Below are 24,777 nucleotides of genomic sequence, written 5' to 3' on the forward strand. Positions count from 1 at the left end.
GTGGACAACTAAGAAAATGTGACTATGAACTGGATATTAAATGGCATAGGGAAAAACATTAATATTCTGTTGTGATAATGATATGATGATTACATGTGAGAATGTCTTTTTTTTATACTAGATGCATGTTGAAATATTTAGGGTTGAGATCCCATGGTGAATTTAATTTATTTTAAAATATGTCTGCAAAAATGGATATGTACTTATGAATATATACATATGCCCATATTTAGATAGATAGAGCAAAGTGTTTATAAATATTGTCTCTAGGCCAAAGATATAAAGATGTTCTTTATATTTATCTTTTAAGCTTTATATAAATTTGAAAGTTTTCATAACAAAGAAATGTATTAAGTGGCATTATCTAGAAAACCAGAAAATATGTCATAATGGTTCAGTGATTAAATCAGTGTGATAGATTTACGGATAATTGTTATTTTCTGCTTTATACTTGCATGCATTGTCTACAACAGACATATTTTATTTTTTATTACCAATAATTACAGCCATAGTCTATTGAGCATTTATTAAGCTCTCTGCTTTGTGTGTGTTATTCTATTTAATTCTTACAACTCCACAGGGCACCTTGGTGGCTCAGTGGGTTGGGGCCTCTGCCTTCAGCTCAGGTCATGATCTCATGGTCCTGGGATCAAGCCCCGCATTGGGATCTCTGCTCAGCAGGGAGCCTGCTTCCTCCTCTCTCTCTGCCTGCCTCTCTGTCTACTTGTGATCTCTCTCTCTCTTTCTGTCAAATAAATAAATAAAAATTTTTAAAAAATTTAATTCTTACAACTCCAAGAGGCTGGTGCTGAACAGATTACATTAATTCCTACTGATATGCAGTAGGTTTAGATTAGGCACAAATAATGCTTTTATAATTCAAAATCAATTTTCAAAATATTTAGTCAAATAAAAGGAAACTGTCTATGTAACTCAAGATTTCACCCCAGAGGCAGATGAATGATACAGCTGGAAATCTTGATCCAAGGTCTGACTCTATAGTTTGTTATCTATGTGGTGGAAAAGACTCCCCCTCAGAACTGTGTGGTGGGCACGAATGCCTGTTCCAGCCTCCTCATGGACATGTCACCTCAGTGAGCAGTATTGTCAGTGACTAACTATCCTGTCCTATAACCCAAACCACTATTGTCATAGCTCTGAGATCCCAATAGTGTATCCCCATATCTAGAAGAATACTAGCTTGGCTTTCTGAATTTTATTTTAGGATTTGATTCCATGGTTATTTTAATATCTTTCAGTGACATCTGTTTTGCTTTTCTTTCTTTCTTTTTTAAAAAATAATTGCAAAGGATAAGAATAGGAAATCCCTCCTCATTTCTTGACAAGCCCTGGCTGGGAAATCTGCCTTTCTCATTGTTGATGTAGCTAACCACCTAAGAGTAAGTGTTTCTGGAGAATGGCCTCCATCAAAGGCTAGTGGACAAGAGAGGACTGGGTGTGTTAAGGTACAAGTCTATGAAGAGTGGGCTTTCATATCCCACTTTGCAAATCTGAACACCATATTCCTTATGTTCAGTGTTTTAATCTAGGCTTGGGCAGAACATTAGAAACTACAATGAGTTGTTGTTGGATGGATGAATGGCTGTTTAGGAAATGTTTTCTTTTTGTGTAATGTCCTATCAGTGGCATGAAACAGTCAAGAAATTGCCATCGTTGTGAAAACTTCAGCTCAGTAACTCAGAGGTAAAGAAAATTGGCGCAAAACCGTTAACTCTCCGTTTGGACAGAATCTCTGAACTTTGTGGGTTCACCCATCATTGTTGTAAAACTCTAAAGATCAAGTTTATTTTGGAAGCTCTGCTGCAACCTCAAGTATCATGTTACCAATAGCGCAGCAGAGGTAAAAACAGAGAAGAGCAACACTCTATTTCCGAATACACATCTCTATTGTTTGAAAGCTCACAATGTCTGCTTTACTAAGTCAGCAAGAGGGAAAGATCACAAATTAGGTCTAAGGTTAGAGTTCAACGTTTTGCTTTTCCTTCCCATTATTCATGGCACTGCTGAAGATCACCGTTACAATAACTCTTATCTTCAGTGTGAATAAGGAAAATGAGCCGAACAATCTTTGAGTAGGATGGACCACCATCAAACCTCTCAACATTCATCGTTTGTTTTTTGTTACTGACCTAAGCAATGATGTAAACTTATTTGGGGGTAAACAAGCAAGAATGCTAGCTGAGATCCCCTGGGGTGGTACATAAGGAGTCAGGGTGTGTGTGTGTGTGTGTGTGTGTGTGTGTGTGGTGTGGACTAAAATCACATGATTTCATTGAGATACCTCTAAGTTTGTGCAACCAAGAAAACAGCCATCTTCCCTGGCAAAAAACATCACACCAGTTACACAGGGCTACGCACCAGTTACATAGTTACACAGGGTTCTGGACTGATGCTATTGTTGTGCTGGAGAGTCCTTTACCAGCGACTGACAACAGCAAATAATAGTTAGTGATGAGAGTCTTAAATACCAAAACATTGGAGGAAGGTGTGACAATATGGCTCCAATTTATTTAAACCTACAAACCATAATAATCTGAATTTGGTAAAGTTTATTTGGATTGTTCCTTTTGTCTCTTTATCTTGAGGATTTTAAATTAAATTTAGTTTCTTGACTTGGATTAGTTCAATTTCTTTAGGAAATGTTTTTGCTCTGTCAATTAGTATATATGATGATGGTTAATTTCATGCTTCACCTTGACTGGACTGAAGAATGCCCAGATAACATGCTGAAACATTATTTCTGGACTTGTCTACAAAGATGTGTTTAGAGAGATTGATATTTGAATCCATATCTGAATAAAGAAGAGTGCCCTCATCAGTGAGGGCAGGCATCCCCTAATCAGCTAAGGGCTTGAATAGAACAAAAAGGTAGAGGAACAGCAAATTCTCTCTGCTTGAATTAAGGCATCCATTTTCTCCTGCCCTCAGACGTTGGTGCTCTTGGTTCTTCTGCCTTCGGACTCTATCTGAATTATATAAGCAGCTTCTGGTTCTCCAGCTTGTAGAGGGCAGATCACAAATCTTCTCAGCCTCCATAATCATGTGAACCAATTCCTATAATAATCTCCTCTTAGACCATATATCCTATTGGTTTTGTTTCTCTGGAGAACCCTGACTAATACATGAAGTTAGTAGGTCGAAAACTGAACTAAGTGTGGCAAAGAATAGAGAGTCTTGATATAGTCTTCAAGGAATGTAGAGATAAGTCTGGTAGGGCCAAAGAAATAAGAAAGAATAATTGACATGTGGTCAGATGAGTCAGGGAGAGCCATTGAACCATAACTAATAAATCCTATTCATTGACTCATTTCATTTATTCCCTGACTCTACAACACTTCCTGAATTCCAAATGGCAACAGGTGATAATGCTAGTGAGGAATGTCCATTCTTATCAGGACATAGTTATGAAGGAGCCATCTAATCCTCCCAAAGAGATTTGGATTGGCAGTTTTTCTTTTTCTGTATTTTTAATTGTTCCATTCTACAGACTTCAATGTAGCTGTGGAATGTGGCTTTCCTTTTCAGAAAATCCAGTGCCAGCATTGTTCCCTCAGGCCAACAATTCCCAGGCTTTGATATTTTAGTTTAGTGGTGACCATTATATTTGTTTTCATCATGAGAAAATCTAAGTCATTTTAGGCACAGGTTCAAGGTTACATAATGAGGGCATGGACCCCATCCCTGAACTCACTAGCAAACTTGAACCATAATTAATGAGCAGTAGTTGAGCATGGATATGAGATAGAGCAAAAGTCACACCTTTATTGTACAGATAACTTGCCAAATAGACTTCAACCTTTTGACAATGACCTCAATTCCTCATTCCTCAACCTGAATTACATGCAACTTAATTTTGCTTTCTTTTTGAAAGTTTTAACCTACATGATCATGGGCACCAGGATTGCCGGAATTGCCCATATTCTCCATGACTAAATCCACAGGTCTTCTCTGTCTGCATTTTACTTGAATTATCTGAACAGGTGACACAGTTGATCAATCCCTCCTCCTTGAAACACTTTCTTGATCATTTTGGAACACCACATTTTCTCCATTTTCCTGTTACATCCTGGTTGTTCCTTTCCATTGTCCTCCACTGGTTCTTCTTCATCTTTCCAACACCCTAACATCTGGAGGGCAAACCAAGCTCATGATCACTCCTCCACACATTTTGCGATCCTGCTCTCCCACTCAAGAAATGCAACCCTTTCCTTCCAGTTGCTCACACTAAAAACTTGGAGTCATCATTGACTTCTCTTTCCTCTCACACTCCACATCCTGTTAGTCAGGAAATTCTGCTGGGTCTGTCTTTGAAATGTATCCAGAATGTGAACCTTTCACCACCTCCACTACTCCCCCCCACTTTAGCCATAACTCCTTCCTGGAAGCTACCAGTAGCTTTCTCCCTACTCCTTCCTTTGTGCCTCGATAGTCTACCCAGAACATGGCAGAGTGAGCCTTTAAAATGTATCATCTCACGTCACCTCTTTGCTCAAAATTCTCCAGCAGCTCCCAGCTCATTGAGAGTAAAAAGTAAAGAAAAAACTGTCCTTACAATGACTTACAAGGCCTTCCATGACCTGGCACCTAAAACCTTTCTGATTTCATCTCCTTCTCCTCTTCCAGGTCTAACACCTCTCCAGCCACATGCCTCCTTTCTGTTTCTCTGACATTCCAGGAATTCTCCTGACTTGGGAATTTTATACTAACTATTCCCCATTTTGCAACATTCTCCCTCCACAGAGCCACATGGCTCACTCCCACTCGGCCCTCAGGTCTTTGCTCAAATATCACCTAATCAGAGAAAGCTTCCCCAACCAGCTTAAAATTGTAACCATATTCCTTATCCCAGCACTCTCTTCCCTTTTCCTGTTTAATTTTTTCCCGTAGCTTGTATCACCATTCAATATACTATTTATTTTACTTGTTTACTGAAGTTCTCCCTCTCATCCACAAAATGTAGGCTCCGTGTATAAAGGGATTTTGTGTGTGTGTGTTTTCTTTATTGCTTTATGTCTGTGCTGAGAATAATATTTGGTACATAATGGGTCAGAAAAATATTAATAAATATTTTGAACAAATGGTCGTATTTTGCTCTAAGCCATGTGTTGAAGCAAATCTCAAGTAAAGCTCATACACGAGACTCTGAGGAAATTGTCTCCATGACCACTTATCTGTTTACACCACCCCAAAGAATAAGACCTGTATGGTTTTGCTTTATTTTGTTTCAATTCCCTTATACATTGTGTCTTTGTATAAATGGATAAGCCTGTTCCTGTATCAGGGAACAACTGACCCTTCCCATTTACTTTGCTCTGTTCTCCCTCCTTCATATGGTTTCTTCTCCATAGTGTAGTCTGTTCTTTCAAAAGAGGAAAACTCCTTACTAAAATGTGAATAAATATTGAAGTAAGCCTACACATCAGAGATAACGATAAAGCAGTGAGACTAAAGCAGAATTTTTCTGTTGTAAAAAAGAAACTGTTTGGAAAACAAAGAGCCATTTTTTCCCCATTCTTGACCTTGAGCAAACTGGGCTGTTTGGTAGTGTTATTATCACCTAAACTGAGCCCATCAAAAAGGGAAGAATGAGATGTTGTGAATTACAAGAGGAATGGAGTGGGGCTTACACCTGGATTCAAAGTGTCAGTTGGGCATGTCAGTTGCTAAATTAGGATCATGAAATGCTTCAAACTGCAACATTTAAATATCTGTATGCTCTGCTATCAGGAAACCTTCTCAATATATATATATATATATATATATAGAGAGAGAGAGAGAGAGAGAGAGATCTTTCTCGATATTATATCCTTTTCACTCTGCATGCCAAATGTCAGAGGCAGCAAAAGAGACAGGACAAATCTGCAATGTCTACACTGAATGAATTCTCATGGGCTGGTTTCTCCTGGTCGCAGACACACTCCAGTCTCTGTTGTAGTTGCTGCACAGGGTCACTGACAGGACCTTGATATAGCTTAGTTCACTGACCATGATTTCTGTAACTTGCAGTTTCTGTCTAGTTGACTCATCCATTCTCTCAATCTTTGAAACACCTAAACCTCCCTTACTAGTTTCACCTGCATTTTCTCTCCTAGCCCAAGAATTCCCCGTTTATTCCTTCAGCCCACAGAGGAAACAGGAGCCAGTTAACATCACTACCTACCGCCCCAGTCACCACGCTCTTGCTCCAGATTCTGTTTCAGACAATCCCAACATCTCCAGCCTTTCTTCAGAGTTAGGGCTCCCGAAAGCTTTGTCCTTCTCACTCTTTTCAATACCTGTGGACCTAAAACTGCTCCTAGGCACAGACAATGTACACTAAGGCCCCAAACAGTTTTGCCCTACACTTAATTTTCATAGACCCTTCTCTAACCTTCCTGTCTTATCTAAGGAGGAAGGGAAGATAGCTAAGAAACAGATGGCAAAGTCACAGCCCAGGGACACAGGCCCATTAAGACACTGAGGTGTAGTAATAAGATTATAGAATGTTTCCCCTCCCCCACACCTGTCCCCACCACTACCACCCAGCAGGGCTTCAATATAATAACAGTGGCCTATAACTGCAAGAGTTGCAAGACACAGGCTTTGTCTAAGATGAAGTACTCAGGAAAGCCCAAAGCTGGCAAAGGAGATAAAACAAAGAGGTAAGAGAAATTGGAAGTCTCTGGAACCTGCAGCTACACAAATATTCCATACAGTCCAACTCCTAGCTAGACTAACATAATACCTCACACTAAAGGCCTACTACTACCTGATATATCGTGTGAGGCTTTCAACCAAAAAATTACAAAGCAAAATAAGCAAATAAAATACACAGCCTACAGAAGGAGAGCAAGCATCAGAACCAGATATGACACGGTTGCTAGAATTATTAGTTTTAAAATAATTATGTTTACTATGTTAAGGGCTCTAATGGAAAAAAAAAATAGTCAACAGGCCGAACAAGTGGGTAATGTAAACAAAGAGATGAGAACTGTAAGAAAGAAAGGCTGTACGTCAAAACCACTATAATAGAAGTAAAGAATGTGTGTGCAATGGATCCATCAGGAGACTGGACACGAAGGAGGAAAGAGTCAGTGAGCTTTCAGATATGTCAACAGAAACTTCCCAAACTGAGATGCATAGAGGAAAAACAAATGGAAATGAAATAAAACAGAACATCCAAGAACTGTGGGACAATTACAAAAGATGAAACATATGCATTGTTGGAATATCTGAAGGAGAAGAAAAGGAGAATGGAGTAGAGAAAATATTTGAAGGGAAAATGGCCAAGAACAGATACCAAACTACAGACCCAGGAAGCTCAGAGAATACAAAGTTGGATAAATATTTAAAAGTATGCACCTTGGCATATCATTCAAATTTCAGAGAATCAATGACCAAGGGAAAATCCTTAAAGAAGCCAGAAAAAGGGCACCTAGGTGACTCAGGTAAGTGTCTGACTCTTGATTTCCACTCAGGTCATGATTTCAGGGTTGTGAGACTGAACCCCATGTTGGGCTCTGCACTAGGAGTGGAGTCTGCTTGAGATTCTCTCTTTCCCTCTCCTTTTGCCCCTCCCCAGCCCTGGCTTATGCAGGCTTATTCTCCCCACTACCCCCTTCTCAAAGAAAAAAAAAAAAAAAAGAAGAAGAAGACACTAGAGAAACAAAACATCTTATCTATAGGGAAACAAGGATATAAATTACATTGGGCATCTTATCAAAAACCATGCAAGCAACAAGAGAGTGGAGTGAAATATCCAAAATGTTGGGAAAAAAAATCCATCAAGCCAAGGTTCTACATCCCTCAAAGCTGTCATTGAAAAGTGAAGGAGATTGTGTGAATGAAAAAAAGCCACAGACTGGGGAAAATATTTATAAACCACCCATCAGATAAAGGACTTGTAGCCAAAATGTGCAAACCACTCTTAAAACTCAATGATGAAAAAACAAACAACCCAAGTAAGAAAAAGGCCAAAAGTTCTCTTTTACCATTCCCACCAACCTGGGCTGTTCATACCAAAACCATGAAGGCAGCTGCCTTCATAATTGAGGAGTACGTCATGTGCCTAGAGAACTTCCACACCAACACGTGTGTGCAAAGATATCACTGTTATTCCCAGCAAGATGCTCTGTGACAAGATAGTGGGCCATGTCATATAACTGGTGAAGGGGATTCAGAGAGGCCCGGAGAGAGGGATCTCCAGCAAGCAGCAGGAGGTGGAGAGAGAAAGGAGAGAGAATGATGTTCCTCATGTCTCAGCCCTGCATCAGGAGATCATGGAAGTAGATCCTGACACTAAGGACATATTGAAACTCTTGGACTTTGGCAGTGTGTCCAGTCTACAGGTCACTCAGCCTACAGCTGGGATGAATTTCAAAACACCACGTGGAACTGTTTGAATCTTTCTGCTGGACTGTAAAATCCCAATAAATCTTGGACAACAGCAACAACAAAGCGTGGCCCCAAACCTGAACAGATACCTCACCAAAGATGATATACAGATGGAAAGGAAGCATATGAAAAGATCCTCAATGTATATCTTTAGAGAATTGCAAACTAAAACAACAACGAGACCCTACTACACACCTGTTTGAATGAAGAATATCCAAATCACTGACAACACCAAATACTGACAAGGATGTGGAACAGCAGGGATTCTCATTCATTGCTGGGGAGGATGCAAAATAGCACAACCACTCTGGAAGACAATGTGGCAGTTTCTTACAAAGCTAAACCTAGTCTACCAGATGACCCAGCAATTGTGCTCCCTGATATTTACCCAAAGGAGTTAAAAACTCATGTCCACAGAGAAATGTTCACAGAAATGCTTATTCAGACTTGTCCCAAAAGTCCTTCAATAGGTAAATGGACAAATTATAGCACATCCAAGTGATCGAATATATATTCAGTGATAAAAAGGAATGAGCCATCAAGCCATGAAAAGATAGGGAGGAACCTTAATTGCTCATTATCAAGTGAAAGAAACCAATCTGAAATAGCTACATTTTGTGGGATTCCGACTACATGACATTCTGGAAAAGGTAAAATTGCAGAGACAATCCAAAGATCAGTGGTTGCCAGGGGTTTGAAAAGATGAGAAGGGGTAAAGAGAGAATGATGAGTAAATGGAACACTGGCATATTTTTAGGACAATGAAACTGTTCTGTATGATGTCGTAATGGTGGAATCGTGTCCTTATACATTTGTTGAAACCTCCAAATTTCTACAATACGAAGGGTAACCATTAATCTAAACTATGGATTTTATTTAATAAAAAGATATCAACACTGGTTCATCAGTGGTAATAAATGTACCACACTGATGCCAGATTTTAATAATAGGGGAAAACTGTGTGTGGGTGAGAAGTAAGATATATGAGAATTCTGTACTTTCCACTCAATTTTTCTGTAAACTCACAACTGCTCTAGAAAATAAAGTCTGTTAATTAAAAAAAAAAAAAAAGTGAAGGAGATGAGAGACCTTGTTGGACAAACAAAACCTCCAGTCTGGAGGCTTCTGAAACTGATAGAGCCTATTGGGTTTTGGGGAGGCTTGGCTGATGGTAGAAATTTAGCATACCTAGATGTGAAGTGAGTGTGAAAAAGTAATTATGGGTCCTGCTTAAGAAACGTAGGATGTGGGCACCTGGGTGGCTCAGTGGGTTAAATCCTCTGCCATTGGCTCAGGTCATGATCTCAGGGTCCTGGTATTGAGCCCCACATCGGGCTCTCTGCTCATCGGGGAACCTGCTTCTCTCTTTCTCTCTGCCAGCCTCTCTGCCTACTTGTGATCTCTGCCAAATAAATAAATAAAATCGTAAAAAAAAAAAAGAAATGTAAGATGTGCATTTCATCACTATAGAGTGGAGACTCACATTTGTTGGTATGTGACTGGTTGTGTGCTAGGTGCTTAATATGTTATATGATTCCCTTCCTCCCTTTCTCCCTCTCTTCCTTCCTTTAAAGAAGTTATAATGTCCTTAAAGAGTTTACTCTCTAGTAGAGACTGACAGTTCCCAGAGAGTCCAGTACTGTAAGGTCCTGTGCCTGAGGTAAGGAGATTATAAGCTATGGTGGCCACACATAGGAAGATGCATAGCCAGCTTTGGGGGCACAGTCAAAGCTCCTAAGGGAGGTGACATCTACATTGACCTGAAGAAAGAGTGGCGATTAGGTAAAGGGGAGGGGGCGGTGAAGGAAGCAGATTCCAGGAAGAGAAGACAACGTCTGTGAAGGCCCAGAGATGAGTGAAAGTCAACAGAGTTCAGTATAGAGAGAATTTACGGTGCCAGAACTGTGGAGACCAAATAGGACTCCAGAGTATTAAGAAAGGACTGGATCTTGACCAGCCGGGGTAAGAAATATCCTGAGGGCAGTGAGAAGCTGTGTAAGGAAGGGAGTGAACCAAAAGGATTTGCTCTTCCCAAAGGTCTCTCTGCATGGAGGGTGGAAAATGGGCCAACCTTAGGGACAGGACACTCTTGGAATGCTCTAGGCTGGAATGGTGGCTCCTGAACTAGAGATTGGAGACACAGATAGTGAGCTTCAAAAGAGCCGGAATCAAGAACTGAAGCTTGCTGGTTTCTGTGCTTGGAGAGTGGTGATGAGGGGGAAAGAAATTTGAGAGACTTCTAAGTTTTCTGGTGACGCATGATGGCGTCTTTAGTTGAGTAGAGAACAGATCTGTGAGGTTAGAGGGAAGGAAAGACGCTGTTTTCCATTTGGAACATTTGGTTCGAAGAGCCTGTGAGACATGGGATAGAGTATACAGTTGTGAAACTTAGAAAAGAAATTCGGGCCAGCGAGAACAGACCTGGAAGTTGCTGGCACAAGAGTAGTGTTTAAGTGGGAGATTTACTTGTACAACAATCATTAAGGCAGATATTTCTCTCCCTGTTTTCAGAAGAGGGAGCCAAAATTTGGAAAGCAATAAATAACTTGCTCAAAATCAGTTAGGGAGTGGTAGAGCCAGGATTTTTAACTTGTACATTTCCACGGCACAGCACTGTTTCTGGGTCACTGCACTGTATCCCAGTAATCTGATTGTGTTGCTCCTATGGAATCCCCCCACACCCCCATCTGAAAATTCTGGAAAACACTCCTACTTGGGACAGGAACTCACCTGGAGAAATGTCACTGTTCCCAGCTCAAAGGTTCCTTTTTGGAGGCTAAGGCGAAACCCATCAGCTTCTCTATGAGAGTTTCCTTTCGTCTGGGACAGAACGATGCCAATGATACTTGGTCTATGAAAGCAGCCCTGAATGTCCTACCAAGCCAGACCTATAGCGGGTGAGCAACCTTGCCCTTATGTTAACCATCTGCCTCCACGTGCACTAACCTAACCATTGAACATAACAGATAAGTGGTGGTTGAAACAGAAACCCCATTTCCCTTGCTGATACAAGGCTGGTTCCAGGATTGCTGGCTCCAGAGTTGGCTACCCATCCCCGGCTCCTGGGACCCCCCCACTAATGTCACCTGCCTTCTCCTCGTGGGGTTTCCCACATCTCCCTCAACCTGACCCGTAAACTCCACCTCCTTTCCTCATCCAGAGAGCACCAGAGTTGAAGCCTCTTCTTGTTTTCTGTTCAGAGGGAAGCTGGATGTTCTTTGGGGTGACCTCATCTCTCTTGGCATCCCCCTTCCCACCCCCATCTCCCAGGCACTGTCATTTTCATTTGCATGGCCTCTGGGGCCTTCAGCTATGGAGGGACCTGCTTCAGAGCTGACACCAAGGCTCTAGCTCTAACCTCTCACACTTTCTCATATAACATCTCATCTGCTGGTGGAATACATTTGTTTGTGATTACAGGGTGCTTACAATACCGTTGTACAGGCCTTGGGTTATGGCCCAGTGCCATGAGAAAACACATTAGTAATTTTTTATGACCCTAGAGCAACCACGCAGGATTTCCCTAAAACAGAAAACATGAAGGGATTTTATGGTCTTGCACTGTTAGACATCCCTTATGGCTGATGCGGGTATATTAGAACTAGCAGAACATGGGATTTTCCAGGCATTTTGGGTTGCGAGGTTTCTGACTCTAATTAGTGAACACCCCTTGTTTATCTGCTCTGGGGGACATAAAACACACAAGGAAATTACAAACAAAAGGCATCAAGGTTTTGAAGGTTTCTCTTGACGTATTAAGTTACTCCTGGGCTTCAATGAGCTGCTCTTCGAAAGCCACTTCTGAAAGTAACTGTGAAATGATAAAAATTGGAAGTGACTGGTAAATTCTCAGGGATTCTCCCTGCCCCTCTTTGAAAAATAGCATACAGTGTGGACTTCCCATTAGATGGGGACACAATCTGGCTGTCATCTGGGGTGGCTCTCTCTCACACACACACGCACACACACCACCCAATAAAAATATCTAAAAAGAGAACAGTGGATTTTCATTTGGCCTTAAGAATAAATACATATATTATTTCGATCAAAAAAACATTCTATTTTTGGCACTGTTAACGGGGTTCAATGTCTACTTGATAAAGTAGCAGGAGAGAACGCGAGAGCTTCTAGCCTCTCAGAGGAACTACATTGGAACATTTTAATTACTTTTTTGTGGAGGACAAACTCACTCTGAATTTGGCAGATCTGAGAGGCCCCTCCACCCAACAGGGAGTGTGTTCCCAAGTGCCCAGGGAGTGAAGGTAAGTCAGCCAAGAGTGTGAGAAAACAACAGACACCAGGGAGGCAGTGAACAAACCCTATCTAATAAAAGGACTTCAATTAGAAAAATAGGGGAAAAAAGTATTGTTGCCTTTTTAATATAGTGTTAGTAGTTGGCATGATGGCGTCAACTCTTTAAATTCCACAAGAATGTGTGACAGCCACCTTTCCCAACTGCCTATCAGCCTTCGAATACATACACCCATGGAGCCACAAGGGGTGAGAACCTGGCTGAACATTTCTTTTTCTTTTCTTTTCTTTTCTTTTTTTTTTTTTTGGTAAGGATTGATTTATTTATTTTGTGGGGGAGGGGAAGAGGGAGAGGCAGAGAGAGTCTTAAACAGACTCTGCATGGAGCATGGAACGGATACGGGGCTTGATCCCATGATCCTGAATCACCAACCTGAGCCGAAAAACAAGAGTTGCTTGAGTAACCAACTGTGCCACCCAGGCGCCCCCTGGCTGAGCACTGGGAAAAACATGGTAGACAAAACAGTAACGGAGTACAGTGGTATATGGGTTTCATTCACATCAATGGTGCTGGGGTTTTAGTAACAAATTTCCCAAGGCTCAAACATATTTAAACTCCCTTTAAAAAAAAATGTATATATATGTATATGTATACACATATACCTATATGTGTATATGTGTATACATATACACATATATTTATTTATATTTGTATTTATATTTATATTTGTGAGATACCGTGGGAGAAATGCTGTAGTGGTGTCTCACCTCTAACAGGATGAAAAAGATGGGTTTGCCCTTAACCCCCTCACCTGTTGCTTTCCCTGGGGTTGTGTTATCACCTGCTTCTCACTGCTCCCAGGGAACACAGAGGGGCTCACTGCCAGTGCACAATGGCATTGATAAGAGACATTGAATGTGCCTTAAAGTAATAAGATTGATTTGTGTATTGCCTTTTTAATATCTGGACTCACCTATGTTGTCATTTCTACACATTGTTATACTGGAGGCTATGTTCTCAATATTAATCTGTAAATATTGAAAGGTAATTTTAAATTTAACAATGTAATCTGAATGGTATAATGAAAAACCCAATTTTTTTAAAAGGTAGGCGAACATATTTGTACATAAATAACAAAGAAATAAGAAACTTGTAATTCTAAGTCACATTTGCATATGTTCTAAAGATATGGTTTTAACTATTTTACAAAATAACTTTTAATGATATAAGTGAAGTTTATGGAAATTTCTAATAATGTTTTTATTCTGATCTAAGACTTCATATACCAAGTTTCAGTTTAAGAGAAGCATTTTATAACTGAATTATAATCCCCCAAAAATGGGAATTTAACCTGAAAACTGTAAAAATTCCTTAATTACAGCATCACAGATAGGAACCTATAAAAATTTGATGGCTGTGTATGAATTAGAGGTGTGTGTACTGTCTCATTATCTCAAACAGCCCCACTGCTTCTTAACTTCTCTTAAGAGTAGGGTAATTGCTCAGAAAAACTGAGCACAGCAAAATACTCAAGAACGGAAATGTATTTTTATCTAACCAACCAAATATTGGAAAGGAGCTCCAGCCCAGGCAGCCCCTCCTGTACCCCACAGGAGGAGTTTGCCACCATCAGAAGGAACTGGGATTATCTAGGAGCTAACCCCAAAGGCTAGGATTTAGGCCATCCATTCACTGGCATGTCTTTTCTTTTTCCTTGGAGAAAAATCTTTTCTCTTTTCATTCACTGGACAGGTGATGGAAGTGGAGAGTTAACCCTCAAGGGCACACCCAGAGACTCACTAATCAATCCCATTAGGAAGGAGAGAGCCCTGCACATTTAGGATACATTGAGGGTAGTTAATGGCAGACGCAGATACAATGTGTGGCAACTTGATATAGACTGTGTTGTAATGAATAAAATGTGTCTAGCGCTTATCGGACCCAAGGATGCCTTTGAGAAGCATGCCAAGAAGTTATGACTGGAAGCACGTTTCAATCACATTTGGCTCTTGTGGCTCAGTTTTAGATCATACAATCTGGGGAGGGCCTCTACTGATGGGCATACCATCCTAAGTTCAGCGACAGTTTATAAGATGCGGAAGGGAGAAACTCCACTCACAAAAATGACCTAGGATTCACAGGATCTTTGATCGCTTCGCGAACGCACTTTCCCTGGTTGACTTTTGCTCCCCAGCCCAGGTTTGGCTATTCTTAGACCTGGAATTAAATCACTGAAGTCCAGTCTTCTCACGTTTCCCTCCTCCCGGGGAGAGTAGCTTTAGAGTGGTCATAAGAATATCAACTCATCCCTAATCAGTTGGCCCAAAGAGACCCACAATGCTCCTCCCTCTTCCTTTTACAGTCCTTCCAATAAAACTTCTCTACTTTTTTTTTCATCCCTAGGTGGGGAGTGCTCTCAGTGAGTTCACACAGTGAGTGTGGTTTGTGCATTCAATAGTAAGATCTAATCATTGCCTCTTGAGGGCTGAAAAATGAAAACACTGGATAAGAGCCCACCTTCTGGCTTCATGCTTGTCAAGAACAGGATCTATTAGCCTTTTAAAGAAATACTGATAATAAAAAGCAGACTAAGTGAGCTATGTGAATTGGCATCTAATCAATTATTTTCTGAGCTCTTTCCCCCTTCAGTTACTCAGAGCTGCATGAGTAAACGAGATTTTACTGTTTCAGACCCTCTTGCCTTCCAAAGAACTTGGAATGATACATAAGCCTGCACATGCCCCCATTCTTTTTTGAGGTGTTTCTATCACCATCATCATCACTGCAAACGCCATACTTCCTTTACTTAGAGGGTGTACAAGTCAGAAACTCCCGGCCTGCATTCCCCAAGCAGTAAGAGGTACGAGGCCTGAGCTTCCCTCCCAGAGCCCACCAACAGGGCCGGGACATGAGTGGTGTGAGGACGAGGACGGCTGCCAGCCGACCCAGAGCACTGAGAGGTCAGGCTGCTTTCTTTTTCCCACATCAGTTCCTCACTGTATTTGACCTAGAAGTTTTGGATGTGGACAGCGCTGCATACTTGGAATAATACTTTTTTTCTCTTTAAACCTTTTGCCCTATAGATGATTCATTTCTCCTGGGCTAAAACTGGACTCATCCTGAGCATCTTTGGCATGGAAGGCCTTCCAGCGTTCGGAGGGTCTCCTCGTAGATCGGTTGCATCGGATGCTTGGTGCTCCTTACTTCCCCTGTCTGCCATCTCCGCACGTCTCACCTCCTCTCCTCCTCTGTCCATCCCCAACCTCCACCCTTTGCTTCTACATATATCACGGGAAGAAGAAACGCATTTGTGATTTTCCCTGAGTGCAGGCCAGTTCGTTATTTTAGCGTGGGTGTGCCTGGTTTCATAAGGTGCATACCAGGCAGCTGAAGAGTGATGTCGACTTTGACCTGCCATCTGTGGTCCCCGCCCAGGGAGGTTTGGAAGCACCAGCTCCTTCTGCTCCCCGAGGTCATCTCTGCTAACCTTCTGTTAACCCCTGGAGGAGCATGAGAATGCCAAAAGGAACCCCACAGCACAAGGAAAAGGCAACTGGATGATACATGGTAGTTAAAAAAGGATTTCTATTTTTCTATTGAATAAAAAAAGGTGACTGTCTAACCTTGGACTTGAGATAGGTGTGGTTAGTGCCATTGGCTGGTTTGGGCCACAAAATGCTTCTCTTGAGAAAAAAAAAGGATGCGATTCTCTAAAGCGCCGAGGTTTTCTTCTGAAGTTCAGATTTTCTTAAAATTAGGTTGAGAAAAATCCATTTCTGCATACCCCATGCGTTCCAGAAGGAGCTCACGTGCACATGTTTCCAGGCCTTGTCTGAAGTCCTGTTGGGTAATTCCAGCCAGGCCTTGACCCTGGCTGTTGTGAGGACCAGGATGGTGTGACCAGTTATTGTCTCTTTTCTGAGAAGCTGGAATTGGACTTGGGAGCGTGATTAATGTTAGCTAGACTTTCCCCTCCCTCCAGCCAACCACTGAAATCACTAAGGCTGCTCACAGCATAAACATGTCTGTTATTGTGTTCCTAGGAATTATCCTATACTTTTCACTGTAATAGATTGATTTGCTCCTTTCATCACCCTCCACCCCCAGCACCTTTCCCCTCCCCTCTTTACCTCTTTGGACTTAGATCTGAAGCCACAGATTCTCCTGGGCGTCTATTCGCGTATGTCATAGCTCAGTTGAGGTCCCCTGAGCTGGAACAGAGCCCACTGTTCCTGTCTTAACTCTCTGTTCCCAGGGTCTTGGTTGTCTGTTTCTAGTACTTAATCATTTTGCTTAGAAGAAAGCGATTTTTTAATAATTTGAATAAATAATTCAAAGGAATCGGAATAAATATCCACATTTTCAAAGGAAACCCAGAGATATCTCTTTCCCAACCCTTCTTTCATAGTCAACAAACATTTTGGGGAAGCCTTTTATGAGGCAGCTGCTCAGCTGGGCCCTCACATTTTCTTGGTCTTTACCACCAGACATTAGCCTGGTACTGCACATGTGGTAGGTGCTCAGTGATGGTGTTCCAGTTAAATGGATTACCTCATGGAACAGAGTTATTAGCCTAACTTGGGAGCTGAGGAAACTGAGGCCCTAAGTAGTTAAGTGAATTGTCCCGACATACTGTGCTTTGACTGAATTGGTCCTCTGTCCGTCCTTGTTGTTGTCTTTGTCGTATTCCCGTCTGTTAGTGAAAGCTTCCATCTGGCTGGTACCACGGATGGGACTGTCTAACACTCTGTCTCATTTCTTCAGAAAGGCATGGTGCTATTTATGGAGGGAACATGGGTTACTGACCAGTGTGGTGTTTTGCCTTTTGGCCTTTGGAATGCAGTCTACAGCATTTGCTCCAGAAAACCTCACACAGATTTGTGTTTGCGGAAAGGGGTCCAAAGACTTAATTATTTTTTGGGAGCTCTACTATTTGTCCTTTGCTAACCAGGTCATCCTTCAGACAGAAAAAATGTTGTGTATGACCCAGCCAAGGCTGCTGCTCAGTGGGGTTGACTGCAGGCCAGAAATTCAAAAGCCCTGCCCGCAGGCCTGAGCATGTCCAGAGAGTGAGCTGACAGGAAGCAGCTCTCCCCGTGCATCTGTCTCCCCTGTGCCTTTGTTCAAGTCTGGAAAACTTACCAAAAGCAATGCCCACTTGACCCTTCTTGATGGGTGCTTGCATTGAGCTAAATGCGTAGACAAAGCAGAATCTGACAGGCATTACCTTGGCCTAGATGTTTCTATGACTTGCAACATTTCAAAGTGTGTGTTTCCATCAAATGTCAGAGGCAGCCACCACATCTGTCTCTCTTGGGAGGTAGATGTAGAAGTGCCACTAAATTAGGGCACCTGGGTGGCTCAGTGGGTTAAGCCGCTGCCTTTGGCTCAGGTCATGATCTCAGGGTCCTGGGATCGAGTCCCGCATCGGGCTCTCTGCTCAGCAGGGAGCCTGCTTCCTCCTCTCTCTCTCTCTGCCTGCTTCTCTGCCTACTTGTAATCTCTCTCTGTCAAATAAATAAATAAAATCTTTAAAAAAAAAAAAGAAGTGCCACTAAATTAAAATCTTGGAAATGTCCAAGTTTGCTTTCTCTACTTTCCCAACAATTGTTTTACACATACGTTCACATGACTGAGATTCTTGCATAAAACCCCCAAAGCACTTGAGAGTAAATTACAAAGGGGCCAAGTGGTGGCCTGTCTCCTTCTGCAGCAGTGTGTTTTTGGGGTTCTTTTGAGTGTCTAGGAGAGGGGCATGGACGGCTGTTTGAACAGTGAGTCCATCAGAGCTGTTAGCCATGCTGATCCCAAAAGGAGAGAGCGACTCCAAAGTCCGATGGGGTGGGGCAGCATTCCGTCCACAGATATTTCTTTGTCTTCATGGCAAGCAGAGCAGTGTGCTAGGTGGACAGAGACTCTAAAGCAGGTCATCTCCAGCTCTCCTGGTCAATCAGCACCTATCAAGCAATCTGCTCTCCAGAACATGCTCTGCTTCCAAAAGTGGATGTCAGCATTTTCTAGTCAATTCAGACATGATTTATTTGTCCTTAAATATCAGCAAAACTACAGTTAGAGTGACAATGGTCATCTAGGCTGGTGAGTCTTTTCATGAAATCAACATTGATTTTACCCTTTCTTGTGTGCTGAAATTCCTCATGTGTTCTCTTTAAAAAAAAAAAAATTCCTAAAAAATTTTTCAGTTTATTTGAAAGACCACACACAGCTACTCATTTGTAGAAGATGTGATAGATGAAACAGAGAATGCACTTGAAAAGCTTCATTTGAGTCTGTCCTCAGTAAATGGGAGTTGCTGCTACCACCCTGTCAACTGTCATTGCTGTCACCGTCATTCTGCTCTTTGTTTGACTTTGACTACAAGTTGAATCAATGGGAACTGAGAGCTCTGCTCCTTATACCTTGACATATACTTTCTGAGATGTAAAATGAAGTCATTTGCCTCTGTTTTTAAACTGAAGGTCTGCCAGTGCGCAGCAATGGCCATCCCATTTTAATGGGATTATTTTGCATTTTCATGTCTGTTAAAGAACATGAAAGTCCACTAAAAGACCATGTATCTCATAATCTGTGTCTTCTTTACACCAAATCTTAGAAGTGGGGAGGAGAGGGGAGCTAGCATTTATTCAAAGTGTACCACATTCTAGGCATTTCACATATGTTTTAAGATTGTTTTCTCCCTAAAATTCATATGTTGAAATCCTCTAGTATCCCAGACTATGACTATATGTGGAGACAGGGTTTGTAGAAAGATAATTAAGTTACAGTGAGGTCATTAGGATAGGCCTAATTCAATTTGACTGGTCTCCTTGGATAAAAGAATAGATTAGGACACAGACACACACAGGGAAAAGACCACGTGAAGACTTGGAGGCAAAGACAACCATGGACAAGCCAAGCAGAGAGAGGCCTCAGAACAAATCAACCCTCTGACACCTTGACCCAGGACTTCTAGATTCCAGAATTGTGAGAAAATAATTTTTTTTTTGTTTAAGCCACCAGCTCTGTGGTATTATGACAGCCCTAGCAAATTAATACAACATATATTATCTTACTGACTTTTCTCTGAAGACCAGTGTTGGGTTGTTGAGGTTTTTGGTTCTTAGTGTTTTAAGTCTTCTTTAGTTTTCAGGTTCTGCTTGCAACTCTTTTTTTTTTTTTAATTGAAGTATAATTAACATACAATGTTGTATTACTTTCAAGTGTACAACATGGTGATTTGACAATTCTCTACATTCTTCGCTGCTTACCACGGTTAAGGGTAGTCACCATCCACCACCATACAACATCATTATGGTATTATTGACTATATTCCCTATGTTGTACTTTTCATCTCCTTGACTTACTTTTTCATTACTGGAAGTTTCTATCTCTTAATCACTTTCACCTATTTTACCCATCCCCCACCCATCCCATCTCCTCTTTGACAACCACCAAGTTGGCCTTCTGTATTTAAAAGTCTGATTTTTGTTTGTTCATTTGTTTTTTAGATTTCACATGTAAGTGAAATCATATGGCATTCATCTTTCTCAAACCAATGTATTATTATCACCAGTTTGTAGATAAGAAAACTGATGATTTGAGAGATAAGTAACTTATCCATGATCTCACAGGTCATCAAATAGCTTGGCTGGGCTTCAAACCTAGTTCTGCTAGAAGATACCTGATATATGGTAATATTTTAATAAATATAAACATTTGTTTTTTATTGTTGCTAATGGTTTCAGGAAGCTAATATCCAGTTCAGATAAACACACCACCCACAGATGAATTTTAGGTAGATGAATGGAAGTACTTCATGTCGAGCAGGAGGGAAACCCACTGGTTTGCTTGTAGGAGAAGCAGGAGCCCAGGTCCCCCAAATATTGCTCAAACTCAGCATGAAGCTGACCTTAGTTTCCTATAAGCCATAGATTATTATAAAAGCTTCCAAAACATGGAGTTTTAGATATCAAATGTGCATTGACTTATAGGTGGAATAAGAGGCATTTTGGTGGAAATACGTTCTGTAAGGATAGTGTTAGAATACATTTATACCCACTCTGAAACCCAAAATTCTTTTCTAAATAGTATCTTAAAATTCCCTGCCCCAGTCAATCAAAATAGCCCTTGTAACATGGCCAGAGATTAAAGTTTATGTTCACAATTGTTTTAAACCAAGATATTACTCTCTGGCTTCTCAATCATATTTTTATTCCTTTTGTACATCTCATCAAAGCATTTCGATTAGAACAAGTCATTGAGGAGGGAAGCCAAAATAAATAGTTGATTTAAATTACTACAGTGAAGTGACCACAGTTTCAGTCAGGCCCAAGTTATGGGGACTTTTAATGATTCTGTGAGTTTCTGGTGTTTAGGGAATTGACTTGCACATCAGTTGTTTTTTCTTCCTGATTTATTTCTGATTTCTAAAGTCACCCATGAATTTCTTAGTCTATCATGTAAGACTTTTTTCTGGTGGCTTCTCAGAGGTTCCAGACCGTTGATGGTTTGCTTTGACAGATGTTAAAGTCAGAACTCATTAACTTCTGTTACTTGGCCTGAAGCTGGTGACCTCCACCCAGTGACTTGACCACACTGCCCATGTTCGCTGTAAGAGAACCAGCGGTGCCCACTGGCTCCACTACTTCCGTCCTTGCTCCTGAAATGGACCAGAGGAAGTTGCAGTCAGATGGAAATACAGCTAGGATACAAATCACCCACAAATGAAATCTTTGCTCATGTCTTTCCGGGCTAATCAGGACACATAATGGTGTGGTTAAGTGCACACATTTTGGATATGGACATAATTGGTTCCAATCTCAACTGCCACCTATAAGTCATATGACCCTGGGCGTGTTACTTCATAAGCTCGGCCTCAGTTTCCTTATTTGTTAAGTGGAGATAACAACTATGTTGTGGGTTTGTTGACAAGATTAAAGAAAATAACATAGGTGAAGTGTCTATGAAAGTTTCTGGCACACGGTATGTGCTTAATAAATGAAGACCATAAACAGACACTTGATAACTTCACCTAATATAACTTCCAGTGCTTTCTGTGTGGTTGAGATTTTATTTGCAACACAACAAAGCCTGCTTATATTTCTCCAGAGAAAAAAATACCATAGCAGCCTGATGTGCAGTTGGGATTTAACCTCACATAAGACCCAAGAGTCCCCATGGAGGGCATTCTCCATGTGTTTCAAACTTGGTGCATCATCTACCAAGCATGTTCCCTCCGGAAAAGCAGGAGACCGCCCAAGGTTTGGATAAGTTCAGGGAAGCATCTGAACTTTTTGGGAGCTGTCCCATCAAAACTGGAGTTGTCTGGGTTTTGACCACTGGGGCCAATATTCTTTTCTGTCTGGGCTTTTTTAAAAGATCAGAACATTGGGTTAGTATTCCCAGTTCTTTATGTCATTAGAAGCTCCTAAGCATGAAGATTCCACTAATTTCAACCAGAATTTTGTGGGTAAAAGAGATGAGTAATGTGAGAAAATGAATGAGGATATCGGCACTCATTGGGGAAGTTAGGAACTTTAAGGAGAAAAATAAAAGCTATCTTCATCAGCCGGCCTAAGGCGGAAGGGTTTTTAGGATATGTGATTTTTCCCAGCACTGTTTTGAATCTCTTTTATATCACATAGAATCCGAGAGTTTGGTTTGAATTCTATTCCAGGATTTATCAGGTGGGGTGATGTTTTACAGCCTCCCAAGAGTTGGTTTCCTCACTAGTAAAAAGGAAATATTAGTAAATATTCTGTTGGATTGTTCATTTGTTCATTTATTCATTCATTCATCCATTTATCCAACAACCTGTGTAAACCAGCTGGGCTGGCACAGAGCAAGCACTCAGTAAATAATAGCTCCCAGAAAGTCTCTATGGAATCTTCATAATTCTATGTACCCGTATTTTAGGGAAAATTTCACATTTGCATCCCAACTTTTTTCATTGTGCTCAGGAATACATTTTCACCTTTATAAAAAAAAAATGCTCTGGACCCTTTAGAGCCCTCAGAGAAATGTTTTAAATAGAAAAATATGTGTCCTTCTAAAATCCAACCGGTGTTATTAAACCAATGTTATTAAACCCCGACAAAATGTTAGGCTCAGTCTGTCATGTTTCTCGATTCACTTGCGTTACCACTAATGGGAACACAACTTAGCTACATCCAAATGTATATCAAGGGCTGAGCCATCAAACGGCTTGACCTTCAGGAGAGAAGCATGCTCACTGACCAAGTACACAGGGCTCTATCTCCACGAGGGCCCCCAGTGCCACCACACATAGGCCGTGCCAGGAGGGTGAGCAGAGGGCATACAACTGTTGGCCTTCGTGGAGTTTATGACTTTGCATGACTTTTAATACTTCCCTCAAATAGTATCACTTGCCTCTTACACTTAAGTAATTCTTTTTTGAGTAGTGCCTTTTTGTCTGCCCCCCCCATCCCCCAGCATTGCAATTTCTGGTCCTCTTGCCTTTCAGAGTCTGGAGTATGCTCCTGATTTATCCATGACTGAGTCTTGCACTACCCTGAAGAAAACCATGATTTGAGTAAATACCGCACATTGCTTTCATTAATATGTCACATTAAATTTAAAATCCCAAGTCCAAATCAAAAGTTGGATCTCTTAACATTGTTCATACTTTAGGAAAGTCTGAGAGCTGGGAATCATTTTTCTCATGGGCTAAACACACACACACACACACACACACACACACACACAGAGGGCAGATTCTAACGGTTCCCCACAGCTTTGTTTTGCTTTGTTTTGTTTAACCTCTTTCCCATCAAGACCTAGCTCACTCCCATGAGCGAGTGGCATTTCTCCTCAAAAGCAGTAATTCTGGGTGGGCGGGGCCACGTGTAGCTGGAAAAAACACATCCTCTCACCCCATGGTATTAAGAGTCTGGCCTCCAATTGCATCAAGAGAATAGGATTCCTTCCCTACTCTGATGGCGTTATTGAGAGAAACTTGGCCAGAATTGTCATGCTTTAAAGTCAACAAAATCAGCACCTTAATCTGTTTGGGAGATAAAGGGTCCTACTGGAATTCTTCCTTGAGGGCTTGTCTGAATAGTTACTCTCGGCACCCTGTTCCACTCCTGGCCTTTGTGCTATCATCATGTAGCCACCATAGTGACCTTTCCTGGGTCAGTGATGTCCCCTGATGGTACCAGGAAACCTTCCCAGGCCCTCCTTCTTGTACAGGAACAAAGGGAAGGATCACTAGACAAAAGCTTGGGCTTTCCTTATGAAAACATAATGACTTGCTAAGAGATTTTATAGCGGGCCCAGAATAAAAACAAACAAACAAAAGAAAAGAAAACAAACAGAAAATGTTTTCCTCATATTCATTCCATCAAGAGTTAAAATTTCTCAAGAGCAAAAATAAGTCAGGGAGGCTTATAGGGGAAACAGAACAAAGCAAAGCACTTGGGAAACAATTCTGAGAACAGTCCACTTGCTGGCCTCACGTGAACTGTCACCTAGGAGAAGGCACAAAGTGAGGACATCATTCATGCCCCCCCTCCTGTCCTTCTCATCTCCAAGAGAAGAACAAAATGGATATAAAGCAAGAGATTGATACCACTTGCCATGTCAGGAGAGAGAAGAAAAGAGCAGGAGGAAAGGAGAGGGAGTGACTGATACAGTATCCAGGGGCCTACACAGAAACTTCATCCTCCAGGAAAGGAAGGCTCTGGCCAGCCCCATTTGTGGCATGGGGGACCTGCGGGCTGCTGAGTTTGGGGCTGGCAGCAGCTCCTCGGAACCTGCCTTTGGAGAGTCAGTGATGCTTCCCTTCCAATAGACTTGACTAAGCTAATTAGGCCTTTGCTATTGTTGTTCATAGTTAGAGGAAAAGGGCAGCGTTTTATCAAGAAGATGGTTTTTGGCTGCCTGTGTCGACCTGCTCTCCTCTTTCTGAGCACTGCATTTCCAGAAGGCATTTCTGCTCAGCTTGGAGTTGCAGGTACAGTAGCACAGAAGAGAGAAGACGAGAATGGAAAATATCGCAGTACATAATTAGAACCATGGCCAATGCTATGTCCAAACTTTGAATTTCTTTTTTAGCCTTCATAGGTCTTGGTAGTTGCTGCTGACGCTAACTGATCTGGTTTCTCATTACGGCA

General features: G+C 41.4%; 1 pseudogene; it reads left to right on the forward strand.

Annotated features, from left to right (window-relative positions):
- The first annotated feature begins 7,912 nt into the window (after positions 1-7,912).
- Positions 7,913-8,402, forward strand: LOC122903592 (annotated as a pseudogene).
- Positions 8,403-24,777: the final 16,375 nt, after the last annotated feature.

Source organism: Neovison vison, chromosome 3 (genome assembly GCF_020171115.1).
Source record: "Neovison vison isolate M4711 chromosome 3, ASM_NN_V1, whole genome shotgun sequence".
NCBI classification, from domain to species: Eukaryota; Metazoa; Chordata; class Mammalia; order Carnivora; family Mustelidae; genus Neogale; species Neogale vison.